Source organism: Schistocerca gregaria, chromosome 1 (assembly GCF_023897955.1).
Source record: "Schistocerca gregaria isolate iqSchGreg1 chromosome 1, iqSchGreg1.2, whole genome shotgun sequence".
Taxonomy (NCBI): domain Eukaryota; kingdom Metazoa; phylum Arthropoda; class Insecta; order Orthoptera; family Acrididae; genus Schistocerca; species Schistocerca gregaria.
Genome location: NC_064920.1, coordinates 379,133,375 through 379,155,647, shown reverse-complemented (window position 1 = coordinate 379,155,647; position 22,273 = coordinate 379,133,375).

Below are 22,273 nucleotides of genomic sequence, written 5' to 3'. Positions count from 1 at the left end.
ATGCAGTGTACTAAGACTAGCAAACCGTAGTTCTGGTAGAGCGCAGCTCTAGTGGCCACAAGTATTGCAGTGACGTCACGCAGCCCCAGCCCGCTGACACGGTGGGAGCGCCGTCGTTTCCAGGGAGGGCCTCGCTGCGCGACAGGAGGTGTTTGGTGGGTGGCCGGCAGCTGGGTCCGGGTCCGGGTGTGGGCCCGGGCTGCGGCGGCGGCGGCACACAGATCGAAGCCCGCGGCGGGCGGCGCTTTGTGCTGCATAATGAAGCTGCAATTACGGCCGCGGCCTTTGGCGCTGCGCTGTTGACCCGTGCTGCCGGCAAACACGCCCTACCTGCTCGCCGCCGCTGCCTGCTGCCGCGCCGCCCGCCGCCCGCCGCTCGCTGCTCGGCGCCTTTGTGCGAACGGCCGTGCGCCGGCGACACCGTCTCAGCCCAGGGACGACGAATGAATCAGTCATACCGACCGTAAGTCTCCAGCAGTACAGTGTCAGAAACTGTTGCAGGTCCATAGTTCCACTTCCAAGCTCGCCGGGCAAGTGTCCTTAAAAAAGCATGCTGATCGCTTTGGACAGCTGTAAAACTCTTGGCAAGTGGTCATGTGGTGCTCCACCGATGACTTAAGTCGTGCAAAGAACTGCTGTGTTGGTGTCAGTCAGTTGTTAGGATTACGTGCAGTAATGTGGATCGACTATGAGCCGGCACATAACGGCAAAAAGAAAACTATCATGCTTGGAGATAAACTTGACCATAGCGTGAATGAAGTTGCCGATGTGTTAGTGTAGCTACACGGACTCTCCAACGCATTTGCACTGAGGTGACAGAAGTCATGGAATACGATATGCATATTTACAGACACTGGTACTATCTTCGATACAAGATATATAAGGGTTGTGCATTGACGGAGCAGTCATTTGTACACAGATGATTCGTATGAAAAGATTTCCGACATGACTATGGCCGCACAACGGGAATTAACAAACTTTGAACACTGAAATTTCAGCCATTACCTCTCACTACGGACAACGCAGCGGTCGACGTCTTTCACATAACGACCGAAAGCAACAAGACTGCCTAGAATTGTCAGTGCTAAGAAACAAACAACACTACATGAAATAACCGTTGAAATAAATGTGGGATGTACTATAGCGTTATTCGTTAGGAGAGTGCGGCGAATGTTGGCGTTAATGAGCTATGGCAGCAGACGACCGACTCGTGTGCCTTTCCTAACAGCACAATATCGCCTGCCCTTGACCTGACCTTATCAGTTTGACAGTGGCTTGGTGACATGAGTCCCATTTTCAGTTGCTAAGACCCAAGTTGTCAATAAAGCATTTTAGAAGCTGATGGTGGCTCTATAATGGTGTGGACTGCGTTTGCATGGAATGGACCGGGTCCTCTGGTCCAACCGAACCGATAATTGACTGGAAACGATTATATTCGGCTGCTTGGAAACTACTCGCAACCGTTCATAGGCTTCATGTCCCAAAACAACGCTGTTATGTCACCGCTCCGCAGTCGTTCGCGATTGGTTTGAAGAACATTCTGGACTATTCGAGCCAATGATTTATCCACCCGTACCACCCGACGTGAATTCCATCGAATCTTCATGGGACGTAACTGAGAAGTCAATTCGTGCACAAAATCCTGCACCGGCAACACTTTCGCAATATTGGGCGGCTACAGAGGCAGCGTGACTCAATATTTCTGGATCGAACTTCCAACGCCTAGCACGACGCCGGAAAAAATGAGATCCGACACGATATTAGGAGATATGACATGACTTTTGTCACCTCAGTATACAAAGAACGCGGCCATGTAAGGCAGCGTAACAACATTGATGGCAAAACTATCATAACCGACAGCGGCAGGAGTGTCACGGCTTCTCAGACAATCATTTCAAACTCGACAAGAATTGCCCCTGTAAGTAAATGCAGGCATACCTCAACCAATTTCCTAGTGAACCAGCGAACAGTGCAAAGGGAATTGCATGCAGCGGACATCAGGACTCGGGTAGCTCACAGCGGCAAATAATGCTGCACGTCTTGAGTGCGTCAAACACAGGAACCAGAGAGTACCTGCCTGAAGACGCTAGTCGTGCTTTTCTGCTATTTTTTCAAATCATGCGAGGCATCGAGTGCATCGACGTCCCAACGAGGTTTTTAAGGAGTAGTGGGTCAAGGTTTTAGTTCTGTACAGTTTTGATGATGTTTTTCGTGGCATGACTTGGGCCACTCACTCAAGCAACAGCGAGTGTCAAACACAATGTTTATTTCTACGTACTCGTTGTCCAAGGGTACGCTGTGGTCACTTCCGCCTTCCAAAACGGCAATAGTCTTATTCACACAGCTGCATCCATATGTTCCTGCTTTGAGAAATACTTATGCACTCTATTACACCCCGGCTTTCCCATCAGACGCCTGATCTTAGTCGTTATTCTGGAGAATTTGCAACAGCGGGATAAAGTACTAAATAACATTCGAGCAAGTTGGTAGTGCTACAGGATCTGAGGAACCTAGTACCTAAGACGGCCAAGTCCATTTCTTCGAATTCCTGATATCGATGTTTACTTATAGTATTTTCCGCACTGAGACCGATGGACGTCTCACTGAATTTCAGGAACGGACGAAAATTGTTTAAAAAGCTATATAAAAGTGTGACTTTGCTTCAAAAAAGGCCAATCCCAAGACGGTGTTGTTTCAAAAGTGGAAACTCCATCAGTAGCCAAGCATAACACAGGACACGGTACTTGGCACCCATATTGTTCTGTTTACTTGCGTGGTGTCTTTCTCCCTCTCTCTCTCTCTCTCTCTCTCTCTCTCTCTCTCTCTCTCTCTCTCTCTCTGTGTGTGTGTGTGTGTGTGTGTGTGTGTGTGTGTGTGTGTGTGTGTGTGTTTTAGCGCTATTTATTATTGTGTTTTTGTTCAATTTCTAATTGATTTCCCCTCCTGAAAATGGAATAAGAACTTCCTCCAAACGAGGCAAGCAAAAGAAATATATTCAAAGCTGAATAGAAACGCTGCAAAGAACAGTTATCAAGGTAAGAGGAATGACTTTACCTTGTTTACTTTTTTATGCGATATCTATTCGAATCCCTCAAAACCATGACATGAAACAAAACGTAAAAATTCCTTACTGGACGACCACTGCTCGATCAACTCGTTACCTACTCGTCTCACGCCCTTCGTATCCGATCCACTGGGACTTGGACTACCCTTGGTTCCCTCTTGGAATTAGCTCTCCACCTGATCAGAAGGAAAACAACGCATAACAAAGTTAAGGCTGCCATGACACTTGGCACAGAGGTGCTCAAAATCATCGTTATTACCGTTGCCTTTCGCTATACTGAGCGACATGTTGCACAAGCTGTTCGGCTGATATGCGCCCCTCTTGCTCTAAAATGAACTGGCTTACGGATCTCAATAGACCTGGTTCCAGAGTTTGATTTAACAAGGTCAGATTCTGTCTTGGCAAAAACTTTAAAATGGCTTCTGGCCAGTACAGGTGTGGCTGCGTAACATTCAATTGCATGACTCCTGAAATCTACGCAAACCCAATGATACATAACAAGAAAACAAAAAAAACTACAAATACTCTACTACTTTCTGGATCGCACAGCATACGGCACTTCATACTGTACTCTATCTTCCTGGTTTTCTCTGTGCTTAGCACCTCTATTCACTCTCTTTTTCTTCCTCTTTTCTTCCTGTGACACGCTTGGAATCACATCCGGGCAACCCTTAAATGGCCGTAACCGCCAAATGTGTACTATCGTTGTTCTAGTTGGCAGCTGAAGCTTAACATTAACGGCGTGTTTGGTTTCAACAACTTGGTATGGCCCTTGATACCTCCTGAGGAACTTCTTCGTTTTCCGTTTTTGCGTATAGGTGCTGGACAGCATTACCCATTGCCCCATTCTATACTGTTGTAAACTTCCTTTCTGCTTCTCTGCATCTTCCTGCCTTTCCAAAGCCTTCATATTCACCTTTTGTATCCATTTCCAAACATCCCGAATTGTTCTCACGCATTGACGTACCAATTCACCGGTCCTTCCTTTCTGTAGCTTCACTTAATCAAACGTCGTTTTTCGCACGTACACTACCTCTTATAGAGACAAACCTGTATTTTTAAAGATTTTTGCATTATATGTGCATACAATATGCTTCAAATACTCGTCTCACTGATGGTGATGAGAATCCACATAAAAACTCAGCATCTTCCTGATTGTTATGTGTACTCGTTCTGTCCTTCCGTTGGCCTGTGGATGCAACGCGCTGGTCCTCGAATTCTTTACGTTCAACAATTTACACAGTTTCTACATTAAATCCGACATGAAGTTGGTCCCTTGGTCAGTAATTATTGTCTCCGGTACAACAAACTTCAAAATCCAGTTGTTTATTAACACTTGCGCGACTATTGCTGCCTGTTGATTTGGTAAAGCCATCATCTCCACATACCTCGAAAAATGGTCTATTATTGTCAGAACGAATCTGTTCCTCGATGGTGTTCGCCTAAAAGGTTCTAAGACATCAATCCCCAGCAAAGAAAATGGACATGTTGTTTCCGGTAATCGTTGTAGCTGTATCTGTTTCCTACTCAAATATGCTTTCTGTGCACATGGTGTACAATTCTTTACATACTGATCCGCATCTACTTTCCTACCTCTCCACCAATACCTCTCCGCCACTCTCCTATTCGACACTTTACACCCTCCATGACCAGATAACATGTGATCATGTGCTTCCTTTAAAACCTCATCCCTCAACTTCACTGGCACTACTACTATTCTTGGCCCTAACTTCATTGCCCTGCACAGAAGACCGTCGCACATATTACATTGTGGCTGTGTCCGATACAATTAACAATCGTTGTCCACGTCCTGTAATTCTTGCCATACTGCTAGGTCACCATCTACGACTTCTACTTTTGCCACCTTTCTACTCAGTGCTTCTGCATTACCGTGCTTCTTCCCAGGCTTGTGCACCACCTCGTAGTTGAATTCACTAAGCCTCACAGCCCATCTAGCGAGTCTAGTGGACGGATCCTTCAACCCCAGCAACCACTTCAATGCAGCATGATCTGCCACTACCCAAAATCTTCTCCCATATAAATAACATTTAAAATATGTGATTCCATCGATTACCCTAAGCATCTCCCTCTCTGTTGTTGAGTAATTCCCCTCTGCTGCATTCAACTGCCTAGACGCATAGGCTATAGGACGTTCTTTCCCATCAATTTCCTGACTAAGAACACACTCTAATGCTTGTTTCGATGCATCGCATACTAGAATAAACTCCTTTTCAAAATCTGGAAACACAAGAATCGGACTTGATTTAACACTTCTTTCAGTTTGTCAAACGCTTTCTGACAATCTTCTGTCCACTCAAATTTCACACCCTTCCGTAACAATCGCGTCAACGGCTGTGCTAAATCTGCAAAACCCTTCACGAACTTTCGATAGAAATTGAAAATTCCGATGAATGACCGCACTTCCTTAACTGTTTTCGGTTCCCGAAAACCCCTTACAGCCTGTACCAACCTCGGATCTGTTCGCTCTCCGTCCTTAGTGATAACATGACCCAGATATTTTACTTCCTCTAATGCAAAATGACACTTCTCCATGCTCAACGTCAAACTAGCTGCTCTTAACCTCATAAAGACTTCCCTTAACCGCTGTCTATGTTGCTCCATACTACTTGAAAACAATAAAATGTCATCCAAATAGACAAGACACTGCCATGGTTTAAAACCCCTCAAGGCACTGTCTAGCAACCTCTGAAACGTTGCCGCGGGGTTTTTCAAACCTAATGGCATTCTAATGTATTGGTGATAGCCTCCAGGAGTAGAGAAAGCAGTTTTTGGACGATCCTCTGGAACCACCTCTAACTGATGATAACAACTTGTCATATCCATCGTAGAAAAGCATTGGCCCTGTCCTAAGTGATCCAAAGTCTCCGATATGTTTGCAATGGGGTATGCGTCCGTTACTGTCTTATTATTGAGGTATCGGTAGCCACAACAGAACCTGTATTTCGCAGTTCCATCCATAGGTTTTTCAGGCAAAACGACAATGCCCGCTCCCCAGCAACTATTATTATGCTCTATAATACCGATCGCAAGCTGCTGATCAATGAAATCCTCCACAATCGGCTGCAAATACCTCGGTTTTCTGTATGATTTACGGTAAACAGGTGCTTCATTCCCTGTTGGTATCCTATATTGAACTAATGGAGTTGCTGGTAACGGCCCTTGTGGAAAAAACTAATCCTTAAATTCCCACAATAACTCTTCCATATGCTGTCTTTCTCCTCCTTTCAAATGCTTAATTTTGTCACGCAATGCAGTTCTATCGGGAGTTAGTGGTTGATCGCTTCGCCTACCTCTCGAACACCGGTCTTCGTCATCTGGCACATCCAAATTTGCTACTAAAACTCCTTTCCTCAAATTCGCGTCTACAGCGCTAAAATTATCCACGTTTACGGGAACTACTCGCCTTTCGTTCCCCTCCTGTACGCGTACAACGCCACATTTCACAAAACAACTCAATAGACCCAAAACTTCATTATTCTGCACTGGTTCCATAACACACACTGCACCCACAGGTAGATTTGACTCCACACTTACCCAAAGCGACTTCCCAGTGCCACTAGACACACACTCATGTGAATTAAGCCTTAATGCTAATGTACGCGGTTCAGTTGGTTTGTTCATTACGTTGAACGCCCTTCGCGACAGCTCTGCATTGACAACAGTTTCCCCTAGCTGAAATAACATTCCATCAAGCTCCACTGTTCGTTGTCAAAGATCAATTTTGGCATCATGATGATGTAAGAATTCTACTCCTAGGATCATATCGTAGCCCTCGCTTTCCTATGGTATTATCTCCATCCATGCATTAAATCGGACTTTCTCTCTTCGAAAGCCAACTTTCACTGACACCAAAGGCGTGACCTCCTTATCCTCCACTTCACACAACCTATAACGTGGTGGGTCTAGCTTCCCTCGTTCCATTATATTCCTAGTAGCCACTGACACTTGCGCCCCTGTGTCCAACAAAATCTTAAACTTTTTAGTTCCTATGGATCCTACCACTGAACATTCCACCTCTGTATACGTATTCATAGCATTGAAATTAAACGGGACCCTTAGGTGGGTCTTGGGCCCCCTCTGCCGTTTAACGCTTGTCCACTTCTCCTATCTCCACTTCTCCATCCTCCCCGATGCCGATTTCTACCCCTTCCTCTATTCCTCGGTGGCTGGGTACATTGCCTCTGCACATGACCCGTACGACCACACTTAAAACATTTCACACCCGCTGTAAACACTGTTTGCCTCTCACATACCCCTGTTGCCACGTCTATTTCCTCACATTGAATTGCCAGCTGAATGGCCGAATACAAATCTTTCGGACTCTCTTCACGCTCTTTCCGTGATATAAGCGTCGGAAACCCTCTCAAAAATACATTAAGTGCCGTTTGCTAGGCCTCCTGCAACAGAAAGCTATTCGCTTCATCGCTCTGACCAAACTCGTAAGTATACTCATTAATTTCCCTTATCCTGTCCGCAAATTTCTCCATCGTCTGCCCCCGTCTCTTTGACATTGCACTTAACCTCTCTCTAAAGTACCGAGCGCTATTCTGTTTTTTGTACCTTTGTAAAAGCACTTCCTTTAACTTCCTAAACTGTCCATCCTTCCTTAAGGCCTCAGAACACCTTACATATGTTTTCGCTTCACCCATTACTCTAATCTTGGCTATATGTAACAACAGCTCATCAGACGAACCATTCATCACCGCTGAAGTCTCCAAGTCCTCCACAAATGAACGCACATCCTCAGATGCCTTGCCAGAAAACGTAATAATCAGACTCGAGGCAGCTGGATCAATCTCCTGCACCCTAGGCAATAACGACTGATCCGATGCAGCTCCTCACTCACATCTAGATGTTAATTCATTTCTCAACTGTTATTGACTGGTGTCAATTGTGCTACTTTTTCCACCAAAATCCGTATCGCTTCTGGTTCCGACACACCTCGTGTCCCTGACTCTACCATTGTGTTGCTTTCGTTCCCAGTTAGTTCCCAAACCAAAATATTTAAGTACAAGAATAACCCAACTTCCTACAGCTCAATTTCATCATACTCAGTAACATCATACCCAAACCAATACAAAAGTAATTAAATGCTACAAAAAAAATCTTACTGCCTCAAATACACTAACACTTATTCTCACAAAAAAAAAAATAATATGCCTACGCAAAACATCTAAAATGTAGTTCCTGGCAGGCCATACTCAAAACACAAACAAGAAAAAAAAAAACGTCCAACACTCAAAAGAAAACTGGTCAAAACTCACCACAACTTGTGGCCGTAATGCAGGCGGTGGGCTCAAACGTTGTACTGGACAGACAACGTCTGCTATTCTGACACCAAATGTAGGGGAAAGTTCTGCCACCGAGTGTATAAGGGTGTCCAAATGTAGCAGGAAGAGGTAGAAGGCATTGTATTAACACTCGTCCGAGCTTTCCAAGTGATTTATTGTTTCCAAATCAGTGCCGTGTCCCCCTGAGTCTGTGTCACAGGGCCCCGCAATGCTGAGGAAGCACCCCAGCGGCCCATGCAATGCAATGCTGTGTTGAGCTGGCCTCGGCCAGCCGCAGAGCTCTGATGGGGTCAGGATGCGCCGGCTGCCAACTCAGCTGTCCCCATCCTTGTTGCCTCAGCGCCGCTACGAGCGGCCCACTGACATCTGCAAGATGGCCCGTGTCGTGTTCCATCGCTGGCTTGGCTTAGAAACCAGCGACAACAAGCGCACATGATACACAGCCGAATTTGCGACCCTCATCCCGGATATCACTGGCGTGTGTTGGAGCCCGGAACACTGCCCATGATAGTGAGCCAAAGAGTGGCCTGCCACTGTCTGCCTGCCTGCAGACCCTGCGTCGGCCTCAGAGGGTCAAACCAACGACCTGCCGAGGACTGGGACGCTGGTGCCCCATCTGTTGCTGCGTGTAGCCCGGTAGTGTGACATGCTCCGCTGTCCAGGAGAGCTGCCACACTTGAATGAATCTCGTTAGAAACCCGCACCTATTTATACATCGCTGTGCGCCTCTGTTTTGCCATATGCGCCGCTGCACGTCACGTATTCGTAATGTGCTAGGTTGGCCAGTGGGCCCCTTCTGCCTGTGGTTTGCGACATGCAAAACCACTACGTATACTCTTTCAGCAATTTGACGGCCCTGTGGCCACTATTCTACTTTGCAACTGTTGGAATGTGTAACTCACTGCAATCCGGCCCGCTCCTGGCTGTAACTTGTGCTCAGTATATTGCACAAAACTAACTTTCCCTATCCTAAACGGTGGTGCCGCTACAATAGCTATGCATCTCTAGTAGCTAGTAAACAAAACTATCTAAGACCTCGACCACAAGAAGCCACTGAAACAGAGAAACAAAAACATCGCATTATGTAACACTGAAAGCCTCCTGTTAGAAATGTATTTTATGTTGTCTGTCACTATGTGAGCTACAACTCACAAGCTACTATCGTCTTCAACCACATATCTGGTTGTACACCGAAGCATATCTGCACAATATGTTTTGAAGGCAGAGCCCTGCAGAACAGCCAGGTGTCCAGACTGTTAGGATTTGGGTATGCATGGGCCATGCGGATGCGGAAGAACACACACTAATTTTCGGTGTCCCTGACACTGGACACTTTCTCTTGCCCTGCACAGCTAACTACTCCCAAGTGTTAAATTCAGACAACATAAGTTTGTGTATTGACGACATGGGCACATATAAGCTGCAGTATTCAGTATTTCCGGCGAGAGTGTTGCCTGCTAGCGTTGCACTGGTATAATTCTATGTTACACGATTTTCAACTTTGCTGGTGTGTTCTCACCTGAAGCTATGTAGATCTCTTTGTTCCATCGTGCCTTTGTCCAAAGTACAAAGACTCAATATCGGCATTTTAATTACGTCATCTGTGAATATAGATCGTATTTCGCGTTACTTCCCACTCATTTAATGATATTACGAGTATTTGAGAATATATGTTTTTTTTTTCAATTTTTGAGAAGATGTGATATTGTACTCGTTTGGATACGTGATTCTATAGACGATACTTGTAATTCGTGTTTGTGATGTTTCATGCATACATCTTAAATAATAATGTGAATTAATTGGAAGTCTATCCTTTATCATATTTCCTGGCGTAAACGTTTCTAAACTTTACGACATATATGCCAGTTTACGTGTGATGATCCATCCTTTGTCGCTGTTCGTAATTGATACGCGCACGAATCACTGAAAACGGGTTGCCTTCCCCTGAATTAATAGAATAAGAAATCGCTTTCGGCAGATAGACAAGGTAGGTTTGTGCTGCAGAGAAGTTGGTGAAATGTACTGCAGTCCTGACTACATCTAAGAGGTGCTTCTTTCATGATTCGTGCTTCTTATTATCTAATGTTTGGCAGTACAAGGTGCATTTTACGTCTGCATGGTACGCATTTTCTCTATAAGATAAGACGCATCTACACTTCGCTGTCGTGTTAGAATGATTGAATGCCTTGGTTATAATGTTATGTTAATTCAACACATGTCTGAAATCCCTTCATTTATTCGGTTACGCTATGAAAATGTGCTTATTATGTAATATTTCACTAATAGAACTTTGTTTGCGTTGCTCTTCATTCGTAAGTCAAAATTTTGTAAAAAAGGACAGGGGAATATTTTCAAGGCATTAGTGCTGTAGTCATATTAGTTATGCACTCAGGTTAAAGTCTGACAGGTAGTAACAGTTTTCCAGTCATGACGTCACACTTCCAAGAATTTACCGATGGCTATTGTCATTCACTAGACTCGAAACTGCTACTGCGTGGGAATATCAGCAGAAAGAGTAAGATACCTTTTGCAGACAGAATTGACTATGAGAAAGATCGATGTGCAATAGGTATTATGTTTGTTAGTTGCTGCCAAGAACAAATATGCAAACCAATTCCTCATTTTAAAAATAATTCAAATAATTTTGTGTGACGCGTTTTACGGGGCGTGAGACGTCGGTTCACTATTTCAGTTCAGAAATGAAACAGCAATTAGACCAGTAGGTGGAACTGCGTTGCCATGTACGAAAAAGTTGAAGCCGATTTCATGTGCCTGAAAATGTTGATCATTTTTTGAGGAGTTTTTGTTATTGCTTATCTTGAAAAGGATAAAACAGCAGTTAGTGAACACACACAACGTTTCTGACCCAGTTCGGTAAGAAATGGCGTTCCTACTTTTCTGGACTGGCAAAGGAAAGAAATCGCCTTTGATCAGGACTAGGCACATGGCCACAGACGTGCATTGGAAACAGAAAACTGAGAGATCCGGAGTAGAGACTGTTGGTCTACGAGTATCTATTCTCACGTCTGAATACAGGAATGCTTGGAAAATGTTTTGAATCCAATGTATAGTTTAAGGCAACTGTAGTAATTATTTCGCATACCTTCTAGGACAGCGCGTCGGGGATGAAATCTACGCACCGGAATAACAACAGTAAAAGTGATTTAAAGGAGTATGTCTAACTGTAAGTGAATTTCTGCCTAAAAACAAGTGGCATTTGCCTACGAAGCCGAGAAACTTTGACTTTGTGTGTCAGATATTGGAAAAATGAATGGGTGCACTGAGAACGTATCGGTGTCCTATGTATGGGATGACTATTATACGTCCGTATGCTACACTTTAATTTGAAATAATATGCAGAAGAATGGAAAAGAAAATTGAGAATGCGCTAGGTGACGATCAGTTTGGCTTTAAGAGAAGTAAAGGCACGAGAGAGGCAATTCTGACGTTACGGCTAATAATGGAAGCAAGGCTAAAGAAAAATCAAGACACGTTCATAGGATTTGTCGACCTGGAAAAAGCGTTCGACAATATAAAATGGTGCAAGCTGTTCAAGATTCTGAAAAAAGTAGGGGTAAGCTATAGGGAGAGACGGGTCATATACAATATGTACAACAACCAAGAGGGAATAATAAGAGTGGACGATCAAGAACGAAGTGCTCCTATTAAGAAGGGAGTAAGACAAGGCTGTAGCCTTTCGCCCCAACTCTTCAATCTGTACATCGAGGAAGCAATGATGGAAATAAAAGAAAGGTTCAGGAGTGGAATTAAAATACAAGGTGAAAGGATATCAATGATACGATTCGCTGATGACATTGCTATCCTGAGTGAAAGTGAAGAAGAATTAAATGATCTGCTGAACGGAATGAACAGTCTAATGAGTACACAGTATGGTTTGAGAGTAAATCTTAGAAAGACGAAGGTAATGAGAAGTAGTAGAAATGAGAACAGCGAGAAACTTAACATCAGGATTGATGGTCACGAAGTCAATGAAGTTAAGGAATTCTGCTACCTAGTCAGTAAAATAACCAATGACGGACGGAGCAAGGAGGACATCAAAAGCAGACTAGCTACGGCAAAAAAGGCATTTCTGTCCAAGAGAAATCTACTAATATCAAACACCGGCCTTAATTTGAGGAAGAAATTTCTGAGGATGTACGTCTGGAGTACAGCACTGTATGGTAGTGAAACATGGACTGTGGGAAAACCGGAACAGAAGAGAATCGAAGCATTTGAGATGTGGTGCTATAGACGAATGTTGAAAATTAGGTGGGCTGATAAGGTAAGGAATGAGGAGGTTCTACGCAGAATCGGAGAGGAAAGGAATATGTGGAAAACACTGATAAGGAGAAGGGACAGGATGATAGGACATCTGCTAAGACATGAGGGAATGACTTCCATGGTACTAGAGGGAGCTGTAGAGGGCAAAAACTGTAGAGGAAGACAGAGATTGGAATACGTCAAGCAAGTAATTGAGGACGTAGGTTGCAAGTGCTACTCTGAGATGAAGAGGTTAGCACAGGAAAGGAATTCGTGGCGGGCCGCATCAAACCAGTCAGTAAACTGACGAAAAAAAAAATGTGAAATGCATGGCAGAAGGAGCTTTCCCCTGTGCTGTGCGTCACGGCACCACCCTGTTACAAGGAGAGTGGGACGCATAAATGCTCAAATGACACCATGGTCGCCGTAATTAGTTTGATCCTGTGACAGAAACCAGTATGGGAGTGATACATAGGGAGCTGTAGGACATTTCTAGATTCGTCGCATAATTATAGCTTCTGAAGCTTTGTGAGTATGCTTTCACCGGATGCTAGAGTCTTCAAGCGTCTATCAGTTCAGGATTTGAAGTATTTCTGTGACATTCTTCCATGAGTCAGAAAATTGCCACCATTCGTGAAGCCCTTCTTCGTGTATGTTCATTACTGTTATTTGGAATGGGTCCCTAACACTAGAGGACTACTCCGGGACAGGTCACACGAACTTTTTATAAGTAACCACCTTTGTAGAGTGACTGTATGTTCTCACTATGCTACCATGTAACCGAAGCCCGTCGCCTATTTTACATATAACTGAGGCTACGTGTTCATTCCATTTCACATTCCCACAAATTGTTACTCCCAGGAGCGTGGGTTGTTTGATTTCAATTGTAGCTCGTTCATATTGTGATCATAGGATACTACTTTTTGTCTTTTTCAAATGTACAATTTTATATTTTCTTTTTTTTACATTTAAAGCAAGAAAGCAAGTTGCCAATGTTTACATTTCTTTGAAATCTTATCAAGATCTACCCGGATATTTGTGCAGCTTTCTTTAGATTCTGAGGTAACTACACACATCAAAAAAAGTTTTGCATCACCCCAGTTCCCAGAACTCCTGAAGACAGACGTTGACTGTGGATATCGTATCACAGACACAGTCCCTTTGACTGTTCAGAGATGTCACGAAACCTGCGCAAAGATGTAAACAGCCGTGGATGCGCAGCGCCTGTTAGATGGAGGGGGTCCGACAGCTGATCAATTCCTGTCATTCCAACAGGTAAGAGGTACACGGCACGTGTTATCTGTAGTACAACCACGCCTCGACGGTCAACACCGCGGTTCGATCGCGTCCGCATTGTTACTTTGTGCCAGGAAGGGCTCTCAACAAGGGAAGTGTCCAGGCGTCTCGGAGTGAACCATAGTAAAGTTGTCCTGACTTGGCGTAGATACAGAGGCAGGAATTGTCGATGACATGTCTCGCTTAGGCCGCCCAAGGGCTACTACTGCAATGGATGGCCGCTACCAAAGGATTATGGCTCGGAGGAAACCTGACAGCAACGCCACCATGTTTAATAACGCTTTTCGCGCAGCCACAGGACATCGTGTTACGTCTCAAACTGTGCGCAATAGGCTGCATGATGCGCAACTCCACTCCCGACGTCCATGGGGAGGTCCATCTTTGCAGGCACGACACCATCCAGCGCGGTACAAATGGGCACAAGAACATCCGAATGGACCGCTCAGGATTGGAATCACGTTCTCTTCACAGATGAGTGTCGCATGTGCATTCAACCAGAGACGTGTTTGGAGGCAACCTGGTCAGGCTGAACGCCTTAGACACATGTCCAGCGAGTGCAGCAAGATGGAGTTTCCCTGCTTTTTTGGGGTGGCATTATGTGGGGCTGACGTACGCCGCTGGTGGTCATGGAAGGCGCCGTAACGGGTGTACGATACGTGAATGCCATCCTACGACCGATAGTGCAACCATATAGGCAGCATATTGGCGAGGCATTCGTCTTCATGGGCGACAATTCGATCCCCCATCGTGTACATCTTGTGAATGACTTCCTTCAGGATAACGACATCGCCCGACCAGAGTGGCCAGCATGTTCTCCAGACATGAACCCTATCGCACATGCCTGAGATAGATTGAAAAGCGCTTTTTTATGGACGACGTGACCGTCCAACCACATTGAGGGATCTACGCCGAATCGCCGTTGAGGAGTGGGACAATCTGGACCTTGTGGATAGTATGCCATGACGAATACAGGTGTGCATCAATGCAAGAAGACGTGCTACTGGGTATTAGATGTACCAGTGTGTACAGCAATCTGGACCACCACCTCTGAAGTTCTCGCTGTATGGTGATACAACATGCAATGTGTGGTTTTCATAAGTGATAAACAGGATCGAAATGATGTTTATGTTGATCTCTATTCCAATTTTCTGTGCGGGTTCCAGAACTTCCGGAACCGAGGTGATTCAAAACCTTTTTTGGTGTGTGTATTTTACGTTACATGGTCATTAATAAACATCGCAAACAGAAAGGACGCAACACACGTCCCTGGGCATGCCTGAAGCAACTTACACGTCTGTCGATAAGTCTCCATCCAAAGTAACATACTGCCTTCTCCCTACCATTAAACCCTCAATCCAAACAAAAAATTCGTTTTATGTCTCGTAATAGCACTTTCGTAAATAAGCGTTGTTGTGGTACTGCTCATCTGGCCTTTTACTTAATCGTCTTTTCTTGGATGTCATGTGAGACGAGTGGGAATTACATTCGCATGGCCGATATTTTGTAAATCCTTGCTGACTGGCATGGAAGAGGTAATTTTGTTCGAGGTACCTCATTACGTTCGAGCTCAGAATATTTTCTAAGATTCTATAACGGATTTATGTCAAGGATATTGGACAGGAGTTTTGAGAGTCATTTTTGCAGCCCTTCTGTAGACAGATGTTACCTTTGGTTTCTTCCAACCATTGGGCCCAGGGATCTATGGCATACTACAGTTAAGAGAGGGGCTAATGCAGCTGAAGATTCTGAATAGTATCTTTCAGTGTTCTATAAACTTCTTTCACGTTGAACTGTCTTATCGTGTAGTGGTGCTTCTTTCCTCCAGGTGGCCTGTTGACAGTAGCACGATTTCTTAAAAATATTGAGATCTCCCGACTGTTGAGATCTTAAACAACCCTGCACAAGAACGTCAGAGCATGAGAGGGAGAAATTATTATTTCCATTTATTACCAAAGCTACGTCACTGACCAGCTAGCACTGGATGGACCGCCTCAGGATTCCATTAATCTACAATGGCAATACAACAATAAAATCTACATGACAATAACTTTAAAAGTGTAGTATAAATGTTGTTTCTAGTGTCATAGCACTTCTGCCAGTAGAAAAGAATTCATCCACACATTATAAGTAATATTCTTGTAGGTCACTTATCGTTTTGTTTTACACACTTCCAGTGGTAGGGAGCGAACTGTGATTGGTAAACATTTTTATAGCCACCACTGGGAAACTACAGCATATACGAAAAGCCCACGTATCCTTAAGTTAAAACAGTACAATGTATTTTGTTAGCTGCAGTAATAACATACAGGGTGTTACAAAAGGTACGGCCAAACTTTCAGGAAACATTCCTCACACACAAAGAAAGAAAATATGTTATGTGGACATGTGTCCGGAAACGCTTACTTTCCATGTTAGACCTCATTTTATTACTTCTCTTCAAATCACGTTAATCATGGAATGGAAACACACAGCAACAGAACGTACCAGTGTGACTTCAAACACTTTGTTACAGGAAATGTTCAAAAGGTCCTCCGTTAGCGAGGGTACATGCATCCACCCTCCGTCGCGTGGATTCCTGATGCGCTGATGCAGCCCTGGAAAATGGCGTACTGTATCACAGCAGTCCACAATACGAGCACGAAGAGTCTCTACATTTGGTATCGGGGTTGCGTAGACAAGAGCTTTCAAACGCCCCCATAAATGAAAGTCAAGAGGGTTGAGGTCAGGAGAGCGTGGAGGCCATGGAATTGATCCGCCTCTACCAATCCATCGGTCACCGAATCTGTTGTTGACAAGCGTACGAACACTTCGACCGAAATGTGCAGCAGCTCCACCGTGCATGAACCACATGTTGTGTCGTACTTGTAAAGGCACATGTTCTAGCAGCACAGGTAGAGTATCCCGTATGAAATCATGATAATGTGCTCCACTGAGCGTAGGTGACTGACGAAACTAAAATGAGCTCTAACATGGAAATTAAGCGTTTCCGGACACATGTCCACATAACATCTTTTCTTTATTTGTGTGTGAGGAATGTTTCCTGTAAGTTTGGCCATACCTTTTTGTAACACCCTGTATACGTAATGTTTATGTATCTAGTACAAATGAACATGCACCATCGTTTTTACACAGAAATCTAGGCGTCTCCGTGTTCTTCTTCACATGTATCAGCGTACCTCAGGAGGAAATGAAAGACTTTCTAGACACTTTTATGGAATTCTAATTTTGTATCGACGTTGAGTCACATGAGACTTCATTATTCCCTATAATGAATTTCTGATATGTTAGGGGCCGGGTTTCGAGATGGCCACTTCAATGGAGTGGAGAAATTGCTCAGCCACACTTAATTCAATAGCCTCGAAAGTGTTCGACTCACATACCTGTGTCTGCTACTCTGCCCGCTGTGACGACACAAGATCGATGATTTCCATGTCTTAAAGTGGAGGTATTAACCGCGTTTGCAACATGTTAAAAGAATTTTTATCACATACCCTTCGAAAAATTTACCCCAAATAGGTATCATGATGACATCCCAGCTCATATCATAACATGAGACAGATTCCCTTCCAACTACGCCACATAATTCGTGTGTCAACTGCGATACATCGAATATTCATAAGAAAATAAAGTTCTTGAGCGAGACACAGTATTTGCAAATTGTGCTAACAAAGCACAGCAGGCTGCAACTCGCTGATACACGTCGCTATCAGATAATTCATCCACAAACATCGCTCTAGCTGCTCTCACGTTCAGATCTGTTTTAATGTGGTCATGTACTGCTGACTGCTCTGCTTGAAGTTCAGATACTCTTTCGCGAGTATATTTCCTTGGAACTGCTCAGTTGACTGACCGGCAGTGGCACACATTTTCTCTTGAACTTTCTCACTTCCACTACGCGGACTTTCTTTGACGCTACCAGAAACAAAAGCATTTTTCTTCGAATAAAGCAGGATTGCTGCACGGAGTGGACCTTATTAAACGGTCTCGTTATCTATGTGAACGTTCATGCACCTACTCATATGCCAGTAATTGCTCCTCGCACAACTGAATCAATGCAATACTGAAACAAAACAGGAGAATACTGACAAAAAAGCTTTTCGTAACACTCAAAGCTGGGATGCCAATAAAATAACTACTTATTTCCCCAGTTTTATAAAGTCAAGAGGATGCAAGGAGACTTCTCGAATACCACGCACGCTGTGTCTTCACGAGTTTCTAGATGGTCCTGATTCCGGGTGTTGTCACAATGAATTTGATGCTTCTTGCTGTATGTGGTGCTGTGAATATTCATAATTTCTATAGTCCAATCCAAAAACAGTGATGGTTCGAGCAGATCGAGGCTCGGACGTGAACTGCACTGTTGCCAGTTCCAAGCAACAGTTTTGCCACAAGCATACGTGTGTTTTGCACTTAAAGAAAGCGTGTACCCTGCAAATTACCTCTCTCGCTTGCTTATGTAGAATTTGTCGCTTGCCGTCACAATCAGCGATGACAACTCCCAGCAAAAGGAGTCACTAAATACCTCGTTACGATCACATTAAATGCTTACATTCGCTACGACATTCAAAGCAGAGCGCTCATAACACCACCAAACGCTCATAAGCAGTGCGGAAATGCTTTTTTTTTTATGCGCGTAGAACAAGCCTAACCTCGACTGCCATCGTTCGCGACTTCAACTGGAGTATACAAAATTTGGGGTTACATCGCCCATTTTCTGCTAGAAGTAATGATCCTCTCTGGTTTCTTCTGAAGTAGCAACACATTCATACAACCTGCCAACTGATCCCATAACAGACTGAAACCGCTGCTGCTGGCCAGTATGGCCGAATGGTTCTAGGCGCTTAAGTCTGGAACCGTGCGACCGCTACGGTCGCAGGTCCGAATCCTGCCTCGAGGATGGCTGTGTCTGATGCCCCTAAGTTAGATAGGTTTAAGTAGTTATAAGTTCTAGGGGACTGATGACCTCAGATGTTAAGTGCCATAGTGCTCAGAGCCAAAAAATGGCTCTGAGCACTATGGGACTTAACATCTGTGGTCATCATTCCCCTAGAACTTAGAACTAATTAACCTAAGGACATCACACACATCCATGCCCGAGGCAGGATTCGAACCTGCGACCGTAGCAGTCGCGCGGTTCCGGACTGAGCGCCTAGAACCGCTAGACCACCGCGGCCGGCTGTTCAGTGCCCTTTGAACCATTTGACACCGCTGCTGTGACTGGCCGGTGTACGATGCGCCGAGGCAACTTAATAGCTCTCTAAACTTAACCTGGCAAATAAATGTTACTGATAAACTTATCGACAAAATCGGGAACCACGAAGCAGATGAAGTGTAGGAATTCTGCTGTCTTGGAAGTAAAATAACATACGATGGATGAAGCAAGGAAAACATAAAAGGCAGACTAGCGCATGCAAAGTAGCCATTCCTACGGTGTCGCAGAAGGCTGTTTAAAATTTGGTGGTCTGACAAGATAATAAACGAGGAGGTTCTTCACATAATTAGTGAGGGAGAGGAACAGGTGGAAAGAATGAGCATAATTAGTGAGGGAGAGGAACATGTGGAAAGTCTGACAGTGAGTGGGCACGCTGTGGAATCGTCGATTGGCGGTTACACGCTTGGGCAATAGGTGGCGTTAAGTAAGCCACCACATCGATTATTAATTATTCTTTGAAATACAGAATTGTGATTTGTATTTATGTATGTATGTATCTAGCGATTACAGATTTGTATTTCCAAGAATATTTAATAACCGATGTAACGGCTCACTTACGCCACCTGTTGTCCAAGCGTGTAACCGCACATCGACGCTTCGGCAGCATGCCCGCTCAATCTTTCATGACGTGCTGTAGTTATAAAAAGTCCATTGACGAACTCCCCTCCACTCCGAGGAACACTGATGCTGTTATTCTGGCATTCCTTACCTCATTACCGTATTTTGTTTTTGTATTCTTTCTCTTATTAACATTCATAAATAATTGTAACACTGTAACTGTTGGAACTGTAGGTCTTGTATCCCATTTTTTTACATGTATTTACGTGTCGTCAGCATTGTTGTTACTTTACTAACGGCGTTGCAGAATTTTGCAACGTAACTTTATAATACACCTATTGTAGAACGTCGTAGGTAAAGAAACAATGATCACGACGCGCAAATAAATGTAAACATCTGAAGATGAGGTGAACACAGAATGATTGTACTGTCAAAATGGTGTATTTTGAGGCATAATTTGCTGGCGTGACGTGTCGGGAAAGAGGTGACATTGCTATCGGTATGTTACCCCACAAACACTAATGTCACGAATGCAATAGTTTCGACTTAATGCGCTAGGAACGCTGCTGTCACATCACATAACAGGGCGATCTATCAACTTAATTAACCCTTAATTGGTCTAGTGGGGTCTGACAGACCCCAGAACTTTTTTTCTACACGTACCTCTATATCTAGGCAACAGATGGCGCTGGCGGTTTTGCTATTATCTAATGGTCTGTAGATGACTGTACGCGCCATTACATTGAATTCATTCCAAACGGTTTGTCAGTTGGGAGCAGTCCAGGTGTGTGAGACCCCACCAGAGCGTTAACGTTGGTGCTTTTTCCATTAAGGTGAACATTTTCTAGGAAACTTTCTCCTATTTTTTGCTCTAAACTTTTTCAATATTTGCAGGAGCTACGGTGTCATGGCTTGGAGGAAACGTTTGACAGACGAAGAAATACAGCGTCTACTGGATGACCCAACTCTCAGTGGTATCAGTGGGAATGAGCTATCATCTTCCTCGGAAATCTCAGATGGTGTAGTGGAGCCTGGTAACATATCATCTTCAGATGAAACTACTGTCAGCGAGGAAGAAGTTTGTCTACCCACTGGTGATTCCAACTATTTGTATTGGAAGAATGAATGTTTCAAGTGAAGCAAGAATCCCGCTGCACTTGGACGTACACGTGCGCATAACATTGTTATCAGATTGCCAGGTGTTCGTGGGGCTGCAAAGGATGTCTGCGACAATGAGATTTTAGATACTTGGCAATTATACCTCACTGACACCATGCTACAAATTATGGTGAATCATTCAAATGACAAAATTCGTCAAATGAGAAGCAGGTATAAACAACCTCTGCTATCATTTGTGGGTGATGTTGATATGATTGAAATCAAAGCAGTTGTAGGACTGTTATACCTGGCAGGTGTATTGAAATCAGGAAACGAAGATGTTTCTGGCCTTTTTGCTTCAAGTGGTACAAGTAGAGAGATCTTCTGGGCCACTATGAGTGTCAAGAGAATCTTGTTCATTCTTGCAGCCTTGCGGTTTGACTGTGCCCAGACACGAGCAGAGCGAAGGGAAACAGATAAACTAGCTCATATTCGTGAAATTTGGGATGCGTTCATCCATAATTGTATTCAGTATTTTGTTGTTGGACGCTTTGTGACTGTTGACGAAACGCTGGTACCATTTCGGGGACGATGCCCTTTTAAAATGTACATGCCTAAAAAACCGAATAAATTTGGAATAAAAGTCCTATGCCTTGCAGATTCCAGGGACTTCTATGTGAATGATTCTTTCGTTTCTATTGGTTCAGATAGTGAAGATCGCAGAAACAGTCGTGCCAGCGCAAACAGTGTTGCGATTAATCGAACCCAACAAAGGGACAAATCGAAATGTGACTGTTGACAATTGGTTCACCTCCATTGAACTTGCTGGGAAATTGAAAACACAGAAGCTCACCACTCTGGGAACAGTGAGAGCCAACAGATGTGAAATTCCACAAGAATTCAAAGCTAGCCGGCCTAGACAAATTGGATCTACTCTCTTTGGATATACTGCAAACCTCACGCGTTGTCCACATGTTCCGAAGAAGAACAAACCAGTTATTTTATTTCTTGCATGCATCACGACCAGAAGATAACATACTCTGGAAAACCTGAAATGATAACCAACTACAATGAGACAAAGGGTGGGGTGGGTACCCTAGACCAGCTGTGTGGTACATACACTACTTCGAGACGCAGAAGGTGATGGCCTTTGGCTGTTTTCTTCGCAATGTTGGACATTGTTGGTGTAAACAGTGCTATTGTGTCATACTGCAAGCCTAATTCAAAAGCACAGAAGATGCCAAGAAGGAAATTTTTGACTTCATTAGGTATGGCACTTATCAATGGGCATATGTATCGACGTGAAAGCAGATATCTTCCAAGGGAGCTGCAGCAGGTTGTTGCAAAAAATAAAGGTGGAGACGAAGGAGTGGGGAGACCAGAGCCACGTGTCAGGAAGGGCGTTGTCAGTTGTGCCCTCGAGAAAAAGACAGAAAGACAACATTTTCTTGTGCGAAGTGTCATAAGTTGCTT